The following is a 20,834-nucleotide window of genomic DNA, read 5'->3' on the forward strand; positions in this document are numbered from 1 at the left end:
TTTGTTCATGGTTCTGGTAAATGCTTATAGACAGGACATAAACTTTTCTTCATACAATTAAGTACTTGTAAATTGGAGAAGAAGAGAAGTGATTATGCCTAATCATGTGATTTAAATCAGATTTGATTGGATATCTGTAAGCGACTTTCTGAATCGACAAATACCACAATTTACCTACGATGACGTCACTTGCGGGTATCCAATTGCTTTGTTTACTTTAATAATATGCATTGTCGTTCAAAAAATTATTGTTTATCTATTTCAAGTCCTATTATGCCTGTGCATAAGTGCACTATAATTCACTATTTACAATTGTTATTTAAATAAATATTTGTTGAATTATAATACTGCGGGGAACTCCATTACTACTAAAAATTACTGAGCTATCAGGAATAAAATTGTTTTATCGTTATTCTTTTTTTCATTTAGCGAATATTTATTTAAATCCCAATTGTAATTAATGAATTGGTGTACTCATGCACGAGAGGGTATGCGCTCGTAATGATTCTATCAGAATAATAAGAATTAAAAGAATTAGATGAAATGGTGCTTTACGCTAAACAATATTGCCAAATATTAAATTGATATCCTCAGTGGTAGGCGGATTTTGCTTTTGAGTCCCCTTGCCACCAAGCTAACCGTGGGAGGTTTTCGTGGTTTTCTTCTCCATGCAACGCAAAAGCGGGAAATTTCTACCCTTCCTTGATCCTGAAGTTCTATCTTCTGAATTGGGTTCAAAATTACAAGGGTACGGAGTTGAATATTTGTAGCCGTAAACTCAAAAATTGGGTTGGCTGTTCATCAACGGTTATAAAATAAATAAAAAATAGAAAATTGACACCAAACAATAACATAACTGTTAATATTAAACAGAACCACAATGCGTATAAAATAATCAATTTATTTGATTAAGAAAGTTATTTGGTGTCTATACGAACAAACTTTTAAACACAAATTTGCATAAAGTATGGCAAAAGGAAAAAGAAACTATGCATACCAGGTTTAGCGAGGATGAGATAGATGCTCGAACATAATACTTCTATGATCTAAAAATTTTCCTACCAGTAAACACACTCTCCCACATTGAACAAAGCAAAATCATGCTTTCGAATCTTGTTTGGAAAATTTAAAAAATGCACTAAAAAAAGTATATAGTCTCAATGGCTACTCAAAAATATCGAAGAAATCTCTCCAGGTCTCAGCTATTGCAAAAAAAAAAAAAAAAAAAAAAAAAAAAAATTATATTGGTTATTCTTATATCTTTTGTCCTTGGTAAACGCAACAGATGCAGCATTACAATTTTACAGCAAAAAAAATAAATAAAAAAAAACTTATTTATATATATTTAAAAAAAGAACTATTATGAACGAACCAACGATTCCATTATGATTAGTTTCAAAATCTATAGATTAAGTAATGCAGATTAACCAATTTGTTTTTAAAATATAACCTTAAAATTATTTCGTTTAAACTCATCTTTGATTAAGTTGCAAAAGGTTGTGTGTTTTAACCATTTAAAACAAAACATGTTGAAGAATAACGAAAAATTTTGAAAATTAAATTTGACAAAGATCGAATGAAAAATTAGCACAGTAGATAAAAAAAATTCAAATTAATTTGCAAATGACTAATATGCTTCAAAAATGAGCGACAAGCCTTTAAAGCAAAAGATTTTTGCTATGAACCCACTTCATGAATATTAAAAGGAATCCGTGAATATAATGAATATTACTGCAAGAATATTACTATTTCCATGAATATTACTACATGAATTTATCCCAGGAACCAACGATTTTTTAAAGGAAGAATTTTTTTTTTAGAAAAATTTGATAGACTTGTTATGCTTTATTTTTTTAAAATAATTTTTAAGCACACATAGCTACAAATTACAATTGAAATTTTATATCATTTTTTTATTGTACTACAAATAAATGCTTTACAGAATTTGCCTTTTCTGCATTGAAAATTTTATTTAGAATTTTCTGTTAAATGCAGGAAATTTCTCTCCAATTTAAAGAAACTTGTTAATCTTTTTCGTGTTCTTTTTATAAAGTATTTAAATTAAAAAAATAATAATAATAGGTAATAATTAGTAGGTAATAAACGTAGCATAAAATGAAAAGTATTTGTTTTACACAAAATAAATAAAATTTGCTCTAAGAAAAAGTAGTGTAACCTCCCCCCCCCAAAAAAAAAGAATATCATTTTTTAGCCTGGTTTGTAGAGCGTTGGGCACATGTTCTAGAGAATATTAGTTCCATCCCTGCAGGCCGAAAACTCCCCAAGTACAAAATGGTGCCTGGTGAGCGTTAAATCTATCGGGGTCACAAAATCCTCCAAGTTCCCAATAAAAATCAATACCACTGGGGGTACTGGACTGAAGATTAATCGTGCCCTAGTTCAGATCAAAATTACGATCTGCGAATGGATGGATGGTGTGAGAATGTGTCCTCCCTGTAAATTGCATGACGTATGAGTGTGGTAAAAGTCGAATTCTTGACTATAGATGGCGCCTCTAGAAAGCAAGAAGAAACGGGCCCCTCTGCCTTAAAAATAGGCTTGTCAGTTTTGACAAGTGGCATAAGAAAACAGTAATAATTTTTTTGCAATCACCTATTTAATGTAAAATAAAGTGATGCAACAAGCATCTTATAATAAACTATACGCGACATCATTGCAACGTATTTTTTTTATAAAGAAATAGCTTTTGCACTCCTATTTTTTATATGCTTTTAATTGCCTCAACTATTTTTTTTTTCAGAATAAAAATTTATTAATAATAAATTAATATTTACTTAAAATGTCTTCATTTAGAAACATCCTGAATTCAAGTATGAGAGGGATGATAAATGAATGATTTCGATAAATTTATAGATGAATTGGTAAAACGTACTCGGGAAACAGCCGATAGAATTTTCTTTTTTTTTTTTTTTTGACTCTAAGAAAGTGTCCCCCCCCCCCCACTATATTATAAATATATTTCAATACTTTCAAAATTGGATTTTTGAAAAGTACATGTTATTGAAGAAAAGTCGTAAATTTTGATTTGAAATGTTTAAAAATTTATTCAAATGAAAGTATTGAGTATTATGTGCGTCGGCATTTGTTTATCTTTTTTTGACAGGTTTATAAAAATTTTATTCATTCAAAAATTTTGAAATCTTGCCTGCTGATATATACATTTTAAATGGTTTACGGTTTTATCAACCAGCTCCAATTTAAAATCTGTGTTAAAATTTTAAAAATAATCCTATTTATTTTATTTTCATGTAAACCATTATTCATTTACTATGAAACAATCTAGTTAATCTATATTTATTTTTTTTACATATTCATATACATTTATTCTAAATTCTTATGATATTCTTGAGTACGTATTTTTCTAAACGAATTAGAACACAAGTATTTATTGAATGAATTTCAATAAACATCACATTTTAAGACATTAATAAAAATTAAATGTCTACCTAGTGGAAATTAAACTTAACTTTTATTGATAACGCTTTTTATTTTTATTTCTTATAAATACTATATGGAGTTATTAAAATTCTAGTGAAAAAAAACTACATTTTTTAAGGTAAAAAAAATTTAACTTTTCCATCTTTGAATAAGCTTACTTCATTGAATTTTTTTTTGTTCAATTTAGGTGCAAACAAAATAATAAAAAAGTTATTTCTCAACCTTGTTTCTGCTGGAAGAAGAATTAGGGAATTAAAATGTTTGTCAAAATGTTCAACAGATGGCGACACTATAACATTCTTAAGTAGAGATCTAGAACAATACATATTGCTTGAATTCCAGCAGGAAAGCCAAAACTACTTCTAGACTACCCCAGTATTCTAGATCACTCTCTCTCTCTCTCTTTTTTCATCTTTTTTTTTTTTTTTTTTTAAAGAAAAATTGAAATTACAACTGGATAGAGATTGCATGCGAAAATATTGCTTCGTTTTATGCTAGTTATAAATAATTTTAACTGTTTGTAAATGGAAAAAAAAAAGAAGTCTTTTTAACTGCATTCCGAACGCATGAAAACTAATGTATTCTCAATGTTAGCAAAAATGTAAGAAATAATGAAACAGAAACAAAATGTACTAAAAAATGCATTATTAAAAAAAAAGCTTGAAAGAGAAATTATTTTATTTTTACTTTAGATTTTTTTTATTGTAATTATGAAAGAGCTTATATTTGCATAAATAATAAAGTAATTATGCTTTATTATTTATGTAAAAACTTTTTTTCATCCATTACAGATTTTCTTTTACATAGCATCACGCTTCTAAGTCCTCTAATTCTGAAATAAACGAAATCATACGGATCAGATAAAATCTTTTACAGCTAAAATAAAATGCATTGAAATTATAATGAAGTCCACGTCAACGTCATCAAACATCGTATTTATCAAACATGCTATCAGCTTTTTTTTTTACTGTAATTTTCAAATATTTTTTCAAGAATAGTCAAAAACTATTTCGATAACATTTTTTTTTATTGACAACGATATAGTTTTAAAGACAGAAAATTTGGATAATAGATACAAAGAAAAGAAAAAAAACTTTTTCTTTTTCATTTATAATAGCATTATAGTAAATAATAGTAAAATTCTTCAACAGTAAAATTTTCTCTTTTAATAGTAAAATTCTCTTTAAAAGTAAATAAATAGTAAATCTCAATAGTAAAATTCTCTCTGCCAGGTCAATTGATGAAAAAATTAAATATTTCTGAAGTCTATAATGCAGTAAGGTATAAATATTTAACATCATATAGCAAGTTAGGCATATTTACATCAATTCAGAAAAATTGTAAAAACATTTAAGGATAAAATAGTTTAATCAGAAAACCTCAAACAGATATAAATAATTTCAGAAAATGTTTTACTATAATGTTATATAATATGCATGTATGAACCATTTTTGGCACAATTTTCAATCTTTTTTTCCATATAAAGATCAATGTACTATACAGTAAATTGATCTCAATATACTATGCAGTATATTCTGATGTGCGACAAATACATATACAATAAATACTCTGCACTTTTTTAAATTCATCCTTTTAAAACTATGGACCACCTTTGCGTTTCAGTGTATTTATCAAGCTTTATAATTTCTTAACTATTCATAATATATGCGTATTGTGTAGGAACCAATTTTAAACAATGAACTCTAACATATATGTAAATAAGCACAAATAGTTTCTGATAAATTTCTCATTCTCAATTTGTCAGAAATTATTTATGCACCATCTGTACAAATGAGAGCTTTGAAAAAACAGAAATAATATCGCGAAACTAATTACTAATTGATTTTTAAAGAACCAATGATAAAAATTGGAACCTTAACTAAACAGAAATCATATTTACATACTAATTACTAATTGCTTTTTGAAGAAACATTGAAACAAACGTGATAATCGAATAAGGAGAAATAATTTCTACAGACTAATAACTAATTGCTTTTTGAAGAACCAATTGAAAACTTTAACTAAACTTACTTTAACTAAACCTTAACATAACAACTGGAAACCTTAACTAAACAGAAATAATATTTAGAGACTAATTACTAATTGCTTTTTTAAAATATAAAACCGATACAGGTGTCGAATATTTCTTGAACGGAAAGCTTTCAAAATGGTTAAAATTGACTTCCGTGATAAAACTAGTTATTTAAAATATGCCTGGGATAGGACTAGAGATAGACAATAAGTTCAAATGTCTTTATTTATTTATTTTTTTTTAAATAGGCGGAATTGAAATAATGATAAAATTTTTTGTAAACCAACGTCATTATTTAAAAACACTTTGTTTAAATGAAACATCGGCACAACCTTTGTTACTCATTTCTTAATTACTCGGAATTCTTCGAATGCTTTGAGCAATGGCTGTTAATGTTGGTGCTTCAACAGAATACGAGACATGCGAGAGGATGTGACTTGTTAGCCCTGGTTCATTGCGCAGCATGTTAGCCCGAAATCCATCTACATCTATTCAACTTTCCTGTAGACTCTAAGCGAATCTTTATAGCCGTATTAAAACTATTTCACCGACTCCGATAAAATGAATAGATTTTTTTAAATATATATTTTTTATTTTTGAAAATTCAATAACATTTACAAATTGTTTTTTTTTTGGGGGGGGGAGCGAAAAACTGATCTAAAACGCCGGTAACACTTGCAACCATTAAATTACATTTTAAAGCTTATCTAGGACGTTTTAACTTAAAAAACAAATGCTTCCTTTCCATTTATTTAAGAAAAAAAGTTATTTTATGGTATTACTGAATATAACTAGCATCTAATTCGCTTTTCAGACTTAACAATAAAAAGAAACCAAATAATTTAAATAATAAAATTGTTTAAAATTTTAGCAATTAAAATAATTAAAATATTATTTAAATATTAATAAAAATCCTTCTAACTGCTTAAAAAATGTAAACTTTTATAAATTTCGTTGAAAAAGCTTTTAAATGTGGGCCATTTTGTGCATCATAAATGCGATTGTCTTTCCCAAACATACATAGAAAATATTTTATTACTTTTGAATTATTCTATAATATATTATCAGATAAAACTTTAAATATGAATTATAACTTATTTGCAATAACAAAATTAAGTATATAAATTCGGAAATCAAAAGTTACTGAATGCTAACATAAAAATTACTGAACAATATTTTACAAAAAATTCATAACCATTGAAAATGCAGTTGCCTCAAAATTTTGTCTACTATTAAATAATTCTGTACCACACACTCTGCAGATTTTAGTATTTTTTTAAATTTCATACCCCAAGAAACATTGAAATGATATTCCGTATCCTAAAACACACAATATTTCGAAAATCCAGTAGATTCATACACTATGTTCATTTTCGAATTGCAGTAAATACAGGTATTCTTCTGAAACTTTGAACTACGGCTGCTGGTGGAGGTGGTAGAGCGGAATAAGGCGCATCAGCAGGTACATGACTTGCAAGTCCTGGCTCATTGCTCAAAATATTGGCACGAAATCCATCGACACCAGCATTGTATTGAACTCTCCTGTACACGCCATATGGATCCCGGTAGCCATAACTGCCAGTAACAAATCCATTTTCATCAGAAGATTCATGTCGATACTGGGACATTCCCAATCCATCACCAAATTCATAACCATAAGTAAAAGGTTTGGTAAATTGTGCAGGCTGCTTGAGAACTGACTGCACTGGTGTTTGCATATGCACTTCCACAGCAAGTGCTGTTACCATCAATGCTATTAGAAAACGTTTGCTTACTGAAATAACCATTTTTCTCCTGTACGTCTAAGAAGTGAGTAACGTTAAGCCGTTCTAAAGTTTCAGTTTTATATTTTTCGGATTAAAAATATTTCTTGGTAACCTGAATTCTTGCTTCATCATGAATTTTAAAATAAAAGTTTTCTTTTGAGCTTCGAAGAAGCATGACCGGAACGAAGAATTCAAAAAGGAGAGAATATTTAAATTGATAAAAAATTTCCTTTTCACTTGAAAGTAAGTAATTTCTAACACTTTATTCGAAGTATTATTAAGGTCTATGACTTATGTTAATAAGAAAAATATTTAAAGCAATTGTAATGAATTATGTACTACACGATGAGAATTATATCCGATACGATGATGATCATAAACTATACGCTGAAGAATTTTAGATCATATCACGAACTTAAAAAATCTGATATACCATAATTTTTTTATAGTAATACAGTGAAATAGCTGAATCACTCTAATTAAATATGACTGTAGAAAGTAAGGTGAAATGGTTTGTGGTGAATTTTACTGCAAAATGAATTTGATGCACCCAAAGTTCTGGTACTTTCTACTGTAATTTGATTCGTAATTTTTCACAGTGCACTCAATATTCATTACTTATTTATTGATATTCGATGCCTTAAATCTGAAACTTGTGAGTTAATACTTGAAAAACAATCAGATTAATATTTTTTAAACAGTATTGTTACGCTTTAAGTATTTTTTTTTTTAACCGTGTGATGAAGTTCTATCAAAAATAATTTTACCTTTCTTTCATAATCAAGAGAGATGCTGAAGATATTCTGCTTCAATTTATTTACTTATTTTTTTGGTATGAAAAATAATTTTCAACACCCTTTCAGAATTCTTAGCTATATCAAGATTTTGAGAGGTAAATGGGAAGAATTGTTTTGACATGCATTGGCCATAGATAGCAGGAAATCAAATTCACTGATGACGAAGACATAATCGATTTTAATTCTTGCCAGCTGAATAAATGTTTATTTATTTTAATTTTATAGATGGCGATAGAAAGATAACGCCACATTATGACTTCTATTGATAAGATCAATCTACGACGTACATTACCTCCGTTTTAGAGGTATTGTTAGATTTCCTCAAGGAAGTAGGCATGTTACAACTAAACTTACCACTGTTATTCCTTCTTGCATCTAATTAGATCATCACATGTGCAAACGATATTGATTTGGTTTCTACGATTATGTTTAGTGTATAAAGGATTTTCCTATGTCACCATAGTCTCTGTGCTTCCGTACCTTGGACAAGTGTATGTTATTAATGTCTGCTAAATTTTTGCAAGAAGTTATAAGCTGTTTTTTACACAATATTTTTTCCAATCAATGCTGAAATAAAAATGCTGATATTTTTATCATTAATCATTGCTACTTACTCAGTTTCTATACTAATAACTACGCTAAGTTTTGCTGAACCTTTGAATGTTGCCCGTCAATTAAGAGGTTCTACCTTATGTTATATAAAACTTTACCTTGGTACCTTGGGACGAACAGCATAGCCCCACCACCAATAGGTGGTGACTAACAGAACTATCCTGACATAGTTGCTCCTGTGGGGCGAGTTGTTGTCGACAATGTCAACCTTCATCTATGAAAAGCTACCCCACCATAGAATCGAGTTAAGATGTCTTATATACTAGTGAATTGGAATTACATTTTTGTAGTGGTAGATACACTACATTCCCTTAGCCACCAAGAGTTAGTGTATAGTAGCTAGCAACTTTAAAGTTCGATTTATAGGAGCAAGAAAATAGAAGGAAAAACATTAAATTATTATTATTTCAAAAAAAAATTTCTTTGTTTTTTCCTAATTGATTAGTGTCAAATATTATGATAGTAGTTGAATTTTTAATTTTCTACTTAATAGTATGGTTAACTAATCTGAACAACTAACCGCACAGACTTTTACAAACTATATTTTTGTCTTTCTTCTTCGTGTTTTAACTAGGGACTAAATTGAAGTTGTACCTTATAGGACGAACCCAATACCTTGATAAAACGGGAACGAACACTTTCCTTTTAAGAAATGAAACAATGTATGAAATAGATGAAGATGGGATAATATGCAAATTGCCTTCACCCTCAGAAATAAGGTTCCCAGTGCGTCAGTAACAATCACTCAAGTTCCCTGCGAATTTTAGATATGTCTCTGGTAGATGCAGAAGCCTTTTTAAATTTTTTCTGTAATGCTTTGTACTTAATATTCGTTAAATAAGATTTATTTGCTATATTTTGTTTATTTCTCATTTAGTACCAAGGTTTTTTTTTTCATTTAGTTTATTTTTGATTTTTATTTACATCATAGTACTGTACCTTGAGATACCTTGCAAGGTATCTTTTTGTGAAAAAATAATTTATTACTCCCTAATCAAATAATACATTTTTAGTTTTAAAGTATTTATAGATTCTTTAAATGGTAAGCAATAAGATATTACTTTTATTTCTACTATAATCTTTACCCAAGTAAAAATAAAAATATTTGTTTTCAAACTGTCCTTAAGTGCAACGCCTTTCTCTAATTATTATTTAATGCACAGAAATTTTCTGCATTCAAGCATAAATATTCATGAAATTTAAATCATAAAGTAGGTTGTCGTTAAGAGTAAATAAGCGTCTACAATGTCATTAAATTTTTATTTCTTTTGGAAATAAGACTTAGTTGTTTATTTTATTAGGTTTCCAAATAATAAAAATTTCAGCTCTTTAACGACGTCTGATGTTTATTTGCGAAGATAGTTTCCTATTTGGTTAGAATTCATAAAACAACACAAGACAAATGATGTTTAAATTTGTTTTATTTCCCGAGTGAAAGTACGAAAAGTTTGCTAATTTTATATTATATAATATTCGTTAACGAATAATAAGCAAGAAAAATTGTAATTATGAAATACGACTTTTTTCAATATGTGATTAAGAAGCTTATAATAAAGTCTGCAAAAACGAATATTAAAAAATAATCACAAATAACACTGAGTCGACTATTTGCTGTTATTTGATAATATTCACGCTTAACAGCGTTAGTATAAGTCTTTCAATTTTGAGTAGGATTTCGTAGCGTTGTTTAGTTCTGATATATTGGTTGAGTACTTTTTACTATCTTGTACTATGAACGGGTATTCAGTCAGAACACGTATAAAGTATTATAGTGATATATTTGACAATTATTAAAACTGCTCAGTATTGGTCTTAAGGCCTCTCGAAAGGGATATGTACCGGAGAAAATTACTTGATAGTGGTAAATTCTGACTATAATGAAATAACCGCGAGCAATAACATCATGGCCAATGATGCTGAATATAGTTAATCTCAATTCTGATAGAATGAACTACAAAAAACGTATTTTACTCAATTTAATAACATAAAGCCACCGGGAAGGACAACAAATAATAATGAATAAAAAAAAAATTAAAATCATTTTAGCTTCATTATTGGATCACATGCATGCGCCCGGTACATGAATTTCAATTAATAAAACAGATTACCTAAAGCAAAGACATTTTACTTCCCTCAAAAAAGAATTGAAATTAATGTAAAAGATTTGAATTTAATATAAATCTGAGCAACTGCATGGATTCTAGAATTTCCGTGGGGGACGTCACAAACTTACTGAGTGGCCTTGATCATGGCCAACTAGAAGGGGGCCATGCCTTGACTCTTGGCCATGCCTTTGGATAACTCACTTAGAGGTAATTAAGTTAAGAAGTTAACTATATTTGGTTAGAATAGAAACGTTTCTACTCAGTTTAACATTTCATTTTAAAAAAATTTCTTTAGAGAAAAAGCTGAACTTCTAGTTTTTGAAGAATTAAGTGTTACAATTTCAATTGTTTTGAATTATATTATATTTTCTAACTAAAAAGATTTTAATATTAATTTTAAAAAGGAAAAAAAAATTCATTCCCACGCCGGGAATTGAACCCGGGCCTCCTGGGTGAGAGCCAGGTATCCTAACCACTAGACCACGAGGGACTTACTTGCAAATGATTTAACAATAAATATGTAAAAAAAAATTATTTTTCATAATACACAATGAGAAGTGTTTTCTAGTTTATCATTCTCAAATCATAGAATAACTTCGATTGTTCAAATAGTTATCAACAACTATAATGAAACGAATTGTATAACCTAACCATTGAAAATTAAGGTAAAATTGCTTGCAATTGAGTGCAGTATTTTTCTATACCGACCTCAAGCAAATGTGAGTTGCCTTTACTTTTAAAAAAAGCGATTTTGAAGTTACATATAAAGAATCTCTATGCTATTAAATTAATTAATAAGAAAACAAAACAGAAAAAGTAGAAGGGATAAAAATGAGAGGCTAGAATCGCTAGAGGAATGGAAAGATGGACGGATATAGATGCGGAAAAAAAAGCTTCTTTTCTACTCTTTCTTTGGCCAACTTCGAATGTTTTAATGTTCTTCGAATGTTTAACAAGAAAGAATGTTTATAATTAGTTTAACGTTTTATAATTTAAGGTTTCGTAACTTAAAGTTTCATAATTAGTAAATTAGAAACTTTTCTAAATGTTTTAAAATATTATTTTTGCATTGTAAGTTATAAAAATTGTGGAATATAAATTTCTGCTTTAATTTGTTTAATAAGTGAAAGTGACAATTGATGAAACGTAAAACTTTATTGCGAAATTGTGAGTTTTTTTAAAATTATGAATCTATGCAATAATTGATATCTATCATAGCGAAATAAGACAACAGCATAATAAGAGATTAAAGTAAAAATATTTTTGTCAAAATAAAAATATATATAAACTGAAAAACGGATGATATGAACTAAAAGTTTCAAATTGGCTTTTATTTCAAAGTTTAAAATAAAGTTTTTCAGCATTTTATTGAATTTTGTATGACATTTTGTTTAAATTTTTATATAATTATTTTCTAGTTAAATTATTTTAAATATTCTTTTGCCTGATTTAAATTTTAATTAGAGTTTGATTTATTATAAAGCCTGAGGGGTACAGTTTAGGTCATAGGGCAGAATTAAATGTCGCCAAACGGCGACTGAATGCAACAAATGGCGATCAAAAAATTTTCTGGCAGCGGTCACCCGATCACTACATTTTTTCGTCAAAAAATACATTCCCTGTGCATTTTATTATTTTTTTAATAAATGTGAAAGTATAATTATTTTTTAATATCCTGAAGAAATTTTATTTCAGGCTTGTCGCGTAAAATTATTTTTTGTTTTAGAACTGAATCTTGTATTGTTTACCATATTTTAAGAAATATTTCAAAAGAAATGCCTACATTATTAGGTTTATTTAATAGCTTATAAAACTTTCAAATGTTGAAAAAGTAACTACATGTTTTGAAGTTGGCCACTTGCCGGTAGCAAATTTTCTACTTCCCCCCCCATAGTTTAGGCCCCTAAATTTATAGGAACTATTTAAATTTTTAAAATAAAATTTTTCCTTCTATATATTTCGTCTGTTAGAATTATGAGACGTGAAAGAAAGTTTAATCATCTATATCTTCGTGAATATGTTCTCTATAGGTTATATGTCTTAAGGCTATTTGAAAAATCCGATCTATGCAAACATCAGTGAAACTTTAGAATGCATCAGGCTGATTGGAAATTTTTTTTAGCCTGATACTTTTTTACGTTTATTACATTCAGGATATATGACTTTATGGTAATTAAGAAATATGCGAAGAATTATTCAATCAAACTGAATTTGCTTAAGCTTGTCGCCATAATCCTTTAATAAGGCTATTTTTAATAAGCTTTCATTTCTCTGAGCTTACTGCAAACTGCATGAAATAAATCGTTAATTAAGCAATAGGTGACACATTTTTTAATTAGCTTAAATTTATGTCACTGCATTAAGCATTAAAAAATACTGGAAACTTTTCAATATCATAGTAAATTACAAAATGGTGGAGGCTGTTTGCAGAGAACTGGATTATACAATTAGCCAATTTGTGTAAAAGTTAGACTAACAGTTTTGCACCATTCCGATTAAGTAAATTCACATTGCACATGAGTTTAGTAATTATTGGTCAATTGGATTAGTAATTGGTCATTTGATTGTATGAAGTAAATATTGGTCAGAATGATGGTGGCCAACAAAGAATGGTGATCTATTTAAAAGGAAGAAGGAACACAAATTTTCTATATTACTTTTAAGGTATAGGTATTGATTTTTTTTAAAAATTTTTAGTTGCCTTTCAAACTCTATTGAATCAAAATTTTTAATAAGAAATAGAAGTATAATCGCAAGTTAAAAAGTAAGTCTAAATTATTCCTTAAAAAAATTTCCTGTAAGTTTTGTCAACATAGTGCCTCACATTCAATTCAAATATCGAAAAGTTCAAACACAATCATTATTTAAGCTCTAACGAAGAAAATTGTCAATGGCACACTGCATTCGCATTATTTAAATTATTAATGCATTAATTTGGCAACGTAAAAAATGAAGACATAATACACAACATAGGAACTTCTTATTTTATGGCTCGAATTAATTAATTAACTCCTAAATACCTTTTAAATGAGAAAATAAATGGTTTAACGTAGAAACTCTTTCGTGAATGCAAATTGCTTTTATTCTAATAAAAGATTTTTTTCTTTTTAATCGATGCAACATTTTGCGAATGCCATGAAACGATGGCAAGTTACACTTATGGAACAATTCGACTAGTAAATAAAACTAAATAAAAAACCAAATTTGTTATCTAAATTCTTTTCAACACAAGGAATGTGCCAAATTGCAATCAATAACAGGTTGAGAATTGATAATTATTAATTCTATATATTAGCTTGAAAGTGATAAATGTTATAATTGCTTATAATAGACAATAATTATATAGATATGTTGTTGTTTCGAATGCCACTTGCCACACGGTCAAGTCTGCGTCTTGAAACCGAGCAAATTTAAGGCAAAGTGTGCGTTTCTTGTTTTTCAGTGGTGCCATATATGGCCAAGAATTCGACTTCTGCCACACCATACGTCGCACCCGTTTATAGGGCGGGCCCATTCATACATTCATTCATTCATCCACAGATCGTAATTTTGACCCGAATCTCTTAAACGATCGATCTCCAATCCAGCACCCCCAGAGGTATTGATTTTTTATGGGAACATGGAGGACTTTTGCGACTCGACAGATTTAACGTGCATCAGTCACTTTACTTCACGGGGAGTTTCGGCCGGCGGGGTTCGAACCCACGAACTCTCGGACATGGGCCCAGCGCCCTACCGACCAGGCTATCCCGGCCTATTATATAGATATACTAAGTATTTTGGTAAGCTTGGTACTTCATCAGTTTTGTGCAAGATTTCGTAATTCAATACTGATTTATTGACTTTTTTTCTTTTTTTCTTATTATTCAACCTGTACTCAGGACGGGGAGTCAACTAGTTTATTATAAAAATAACTCTTATATCATTTAACGACTGAAAAACGGTAACCAAATAACAATCTTTAAGTATAAATTTTATCTTTTAATTGTATATCAAAATTAAATCTTTGTCAATCATGCTTTATTCCGGCCCTTTTGGAATCTAGAACTCCACCAGGTAACCTGTTTCATACAGTACAGAACGTATATTATATTTCGTATGTTAATTGAACGAAATTTTAAATAAAATTTATTACAAAAATAAATATAACTTATTTTTCGTTTAATAATCGAAAAACAGCAACTGAATAACAATCTCTAAGGATAAAATTTATCTTATAACTTTAAAAAATCAAAACTGAATCTTTGCCTATCATGCTTTATTCCCGCCCTTTTGGAATCTAGAACTCCACCAGGTAACCTGTTTCATACAGTACAGAACGTATATTATATTTCGTATGTTAATTGAACGAAATTTTAAATAAAATTTATTACAAAAATAAATATAACTTATTTTTCGTTTAATAATCGAAAAACAGCAACTGAATAACAATCTCTAAGGATAAAATTTATCTTATAACTTTAAAAAATCAAAACTGAATCTTTGTCAATCATGCTTTATTCCGGCCCTTTTGGAATCTAGAACTCCACCAGGTAACCTGTTTCATACAGTACAGAACGTATATTATATTTCGTATGTTAATTGAACGAAATTTTAAATAAAATTTATTACAAAAATAAATATAACTTATTTTTCGTTTAATAATCGAAAAACAGCAACTGAATAACAATCTCTAAGGATAAAATTTATCTTATAACTTTAAAAAATCAAAACTGAATCTTTGCCTATCATGCTTTATTCCCGCCCTTTTGGAATCTAGAACTCCACCAGATAACCTGGTTCATACAGTACACAATGTATATTGTACTTCGTATGTCAATTGTACGAAATTGTATATAAAATTTATTACAAAAGTAAATATAACTTGTTTTTTGTTTAATAATCGAAAAAAAGCAACTGAATAACAATCTCTGAACATAAATTTTATCTTATAACTTTGAATCAAAACGGAATCTTCGCCAATCATGCTTTTTTTTCCCGATGCATTTTTTGATCCAGAATGCCACCAGTTGTCTTATTTGATTATGCAAATAAAACTTCAAAACAAAATCATCTAAACAAATACATACGACGACCTTTAATTTCATGTTGAAATTATTATAGTGTCCTAATTCTGCTTTCCCTTTATTTTTGTTCATTTTTATGTAATAATACAAGACACGCGTTTCCTTCATAAAATGCATAATTTTGGCAGAGGTACAATTTGTAAGCATTTTGATGTCAAGCAAGGAATGAAATTCTTCGTGTAAATAAATTGCGGGGGAGAAGTTATTGATGCACCTTTCTAGGCAATTGTATCGCGAGGAGATAATGAAGGGGCGTCAAATTATGGACGCCCTATGAGTTACACTTAAGAGAGGATTTCTTCCCATCTTCTTGGAACAATGCCCGAAGCGTGCATTTGTGTGATCAATTATGAGATTCATGTTCCTGATGAAACTTTCATTTTTCACTTAAATAATAGGAAAATATTGTATGTGATGGTAGTAGATTTACATAATAGCAAGAAGAATATTAGTTATAATTGAAATTTAATATCTTTATATGGTATTAATATCATATAAATTTATAAGAACCATATAAAATATACCATTACAAATGCTCAATTCCGTAACCTTGTGATTTTGAACCCAACGCAGAAGAGAACGCAGCATTTGCGTTACATGGGGAGGAAGACTATGAAAACTTCCCACGGCTAACCCTACGATAGCGGGATTCTAACCCATATTCCGCTACTCCATAATCCGACCACTGAGGATATGTTACGTCACCATAGATAACGGGGCAAGCCGAGTGCATATTTGTATCAACCAGCCACTGTTGGGATTCGAACCTTGGACAAATGATTGAGAGGCGAACGCTCTATCCCCGGAATCCTCCCGGTTCTTATATCTTTTTAAAATATTTCATTATCTTTTAAGTTTTTTTTTTTTTTAACCGGTGTTGAACAATACCGAGTTTATGACTATCAATGTTCAACTCCCTAATCCTGTAATTTTGAATCCTGCGCAGAAAGCAAGCGAACTCCTGTGTCCATTGGGATAAACTAGACTTGTGAATAAACACCTTCATGAAGCGTACTTTCATTGATCTTGAATCCTCTTTCACCATTAACAATACTTTTTGTCAAGAGATTAGAAGCTTCAATGTTACGCGGTTTTTCAACTCTTCACACTTCCCCCTCTCCGTTACCATGGTTACGAAAATTCTTTATATTTACGTTTAATTTAGAAGTGGGAACGTACTGGCAAAGATTTGCGGATACCATGGCAACGGAGAGAGTAAAAGTGTGGAGAGTTAGGAAATATCGTTACCTCTAAATACATATTCCATTTATAAAGAGTATAAAAGTTCTTCCGTACGTACGTTCAGTCAAGTACTTATCTCACACTTTAATACATATCGGGATTTTGTTAAAAATTTTTTAGCATAATTAGTCTATTCATTGTTTATTTACATAGCTCTTAATTTTCTTAATACAAATTCAGAAATTTACGTTTTATACCTTAATTTTGTCCTTTGTTTAAACAATGCTCTTATAGCAGTCTAATTGAAGAAATTCAAGTTTGGAAAGGTATTTAATGTGACTTTCAAACCTGCTTAAAATGAAATATGTTATTATTTTCTGCTACAGTGTGGGACCGGAATCAAAGTCATAAAAATGTCCTCTTTCAATACACTAGAGTATTTCTTTCTTTTTTTTATATGAGAAAATGTTATTATTTCCTAGAATTCAACTTTATGGTAACAATAAGATTTCAGTGAGCCAAGACAAAAGAAAAATGGCATTCGTTTCTCGTGGAAGTGAATTCCGATTTCCTCTGTTTCGCGAAATTTGAATAAAATTCCTTTTACACTTCTCGTGAGTGAACAAAGCTTATTGTTTTCACCGACTGAAAAGTATTAAATACGAATTCTAATAATGGAAACAAAGTTTATTAAAATCGTGATATAGTACTGCGGATAGGGGAAACAATCGCGCCTGTAATGATAGAAGAATAAAACATGGTACACACATATGAAGCTTCAATTTTGGATTGGAAGCCATCTCAGATTTAGGCCATAACAATAACAGCTGAAGTTCAAAATGCGGCCTAAAAATATTTATTTTCCTTAAAAATATCAAAATTTTGATGTGGTTTTTTTAAAAAAAGTCTTGTGACGATTTTGAATGTTATCTATTAAAAAAATTATTAAATTTGATATTTATTGCAAGTAGTTTTCTATTTTAATCAATGTTATCACTTGGTGCTATATCTGCCATCTGCTCGCTTCCCTCAACCACCCCTCACTATTGTTTCTCAATTATTTTGGTTTATTGATGATAAACAGGCTGTTACATAAGAAATATTGTTCTTTTTTTTATCACGTTTATATCAACTTGCCTTTGTGTATGTCTGTTTGAGTGGAATTTTGCAATCGATTTTAAACAAACTTCCCGACTAGCTGCAGACTTCAAATTTGGCACATATTTCAGAATTGGATGACAGTGCATGAAAATGAAGAGAAAAAAGACATACAGAGTAAAATAAAATTAAAATTAAAGAAACAATTAATATTTTCGCGATTGTCTTTTGTTGTCGATTCGATTATTTCAAATTAGTGTCACATGTCAGTTGAAAAGTTTTGTGTGCAGTGAGTGAAAAAATTAAGATTTTGGAAATGAGTACAAAAGAAAATAATATTTTTAAAAACCACGTTTTTGTAGTGGAGAATAATAATTAAAAAACAGAAATTTGAAAAACGAAAAATGTGAGGCGCATGAAATACATAACAGTACATATACACATACATATACACATTTTCTTACTCATACACATGCACAACCACATCCACATTCAGATATAATTACTGATATACATACACATAATCTCATCAGCACACATACTGTTAATGTTATGTATTTCATGTGCCCCACGTTTTTCATTTTTAAAATTTTTGTTTTTTAATTATTATTCTCCACTACAAAAACGTGGTTTTTAAAAATATTATTTTGATTTTGATTTTTTTTAATAATATACACTATATTTCATTAATAATACAATACTTAATTCCTTTATGGAAAAATTGATGTTAAAGTACTTACACTTATTTTATAATTAGTCTAGTAATTATAGCAAAGGCAAGGGTGTTTTTCCAGAATAATTGCCAGCCAAGAAATTTTCTTTACAAAAAAATTTGTTCTGATATTTTAAATAGTGTCTGAGAGCTCCTTTACTTTTTTTTGTACACTTCCCTCGCTAAGGGAATTGGGGGGAGGGATTTGAGGGGGGGAATTGAATTTCGTCTAGAAAAGCAATAACGAAATTCTTTTATGTTTTTTTCATGGTGAATTGAATGAAATTAATTTCGAGTCAATCGGATTAACATTTTAGAACGTATATGGTTTTGATGTACAAGACGCGTAATTTATATTCGTACACTGTAAAAAAATTTTGGACTAAGTTACGGTAAAAAGTACCGGCACTCAGGATGCCGGTTCATTGTTCCGTTAAATCCATTTCAGCCGGAACAAGTTACAGAAGAAATCTTCATATTACAGTACTATTTACAGTAACAATTACCGTAAAAGCATTGAATCACACTAATTAAATTATTATTTATTCAAAATTAGCGTTCATTATTTTACGATAAAATAAATTTCGCTGATGATGCCCTCAGATTAAAGGTATTTACGCATCTGACATTACTGCTTAAACAAGTGAGGTATTCTTTCTGATGTATATTTTTAATGTTGAATTGAATGTGACTGTATGAAAGTCGATAAAATAAATAGTTCGAGAATCGAATGAGTTTTTATGTATATTAATGGTACTTCTTTTAACACGTACTTATCCACACACTTTACTATTTGTAACTATTTGAACATGTGAGATAAATTTTCCGATGCAATTTTTCATGCTGATTATATGATTTAAAACAGAAATCGATAAGATAAATAGTTTAGAAGTTAAAAGGGTTTTGTGTGCAAAAAGTACTATTTTGTACTTGCATTTATTCATGCAAATTTAACTGGTATATTTTTTTCTCGTCACCGAATGAGACCAAGCACGAATCAAAATGATTAACAATTTAAAAGTTCAATTTTTTGTATAAAAAGACTGTTTTAGAGTTATACTCATTATGAAGAAAATATTTATAATTTTTACACTATTTATTTGAACGGATTAAAATTGATCGCATTCAATTTAGTGTTAAAAATTACATTGGAAAATATACTTTACTGGCTCATATAGTTTCAGAATAGCAATGTAGAGTGACTACATTAGTACGTCTCTAAATAAGTACTTTTTATATATAAAAACTCTTGCAACTTTTGAACTATCTGTCCGATTGACTTGTTTACTGTCTCATTAGATTTAGCGCAAAAATTACATCGGAAGCAAAGCTTCACCTGTTTAGATAGTAATATCAGATGCGTAATAGGAAAAGTACAAATTTGCACTTTTTGTACATAAAACTCAAATTTCGTCTAAACTAATAATCTGATCATCTCGTGATTAGTCACGTGCAATTCAGCGTGAAAAAATATGCCTCATTTTCCAGTTTAGAAAAAATTCAGTTCTCCCCCTTAAATCACCTTCATTTCACTTAAAAAGGGTGGAAACGTATAGAGAAGAGTAGGGGAGTTTTCAGGTATCAGTTATGATAACATGGATAAGATTGTTATCAAAATATACCTTATGCATCAATTCTCACGAAAACACATAATTGTTTTCTACAATTCCTGGATTTATTATAGGAATAGGTATAAATAGTTTAACATTGCCACTAATTAACTCAAACCTTTAACAAAATAATTCCTTGAAATAAGGCATTTATTATTAAAAATCGAATAATACAAATTACTTTTATAGCAACAATCGTCTTATCATCAAGAGAAGATTGAAAAGTAATGGAAGGAGTCGGTGAGCGAAGTCGGCAGTTGAGATATATTTTCCTATGTGACATCAGATAGCTGCACAAATAGAATATCAAATTTAGTCGTTTCTTTTATAAATATCATTCATAATCGTCAGAAATATTTAAAAATAACGCATTGAAAATTATCAGAAACCACCAT

General features: G+C 29.2%; 1 protein-coding gene, 1 non-coding gene and 1 pseudogene across 2 annotated transcripts in view; 1 reads left to right on the plus strand and 2 right to left on the minus strand.

Moving 5' to 3' along the window:
• LOC107456692 (cuticle protein 10.9) overlaps window positions 1–20,834 on the plus strand; it is a 42,060-nt gene that overhangs the window by 6,875 nt on the left and 14,351 nt on the right. The window lies entirely within an intron of this gene.
• Window positions 6,591–7,601, minus strand: LOC122269257 (cuticle protein 10.9 pseudogene; annotated as a pseudogene).
• TRNAE-CUC (transfer RNA glutamic acid (anticodon CUC)) lies at window positions 11,190–11,261 on the minus strand. The gene has a single exon. It is a non-coding gene; the product is annotated as a tRNA-Glu (tRNA).

The sequence above is a fragment of the Parasteatoda tepidariorum genome, chromosome 2, assembly GCF_982258835.1.
Source record: "Parasteatoda tepidariorum strain Cologne lab strain chromosome 2, Ptep-v5.0, whole genome shotgun sequence".
In the NCBI taxonomy this organism is placed as follows: domain Eukaryota; kingdom Metazoa; phylum Arthropoda; class Arachnida; order Araneae; family Theridiidae; genus Parasteatoda; species Parasteatoda tepidariorum.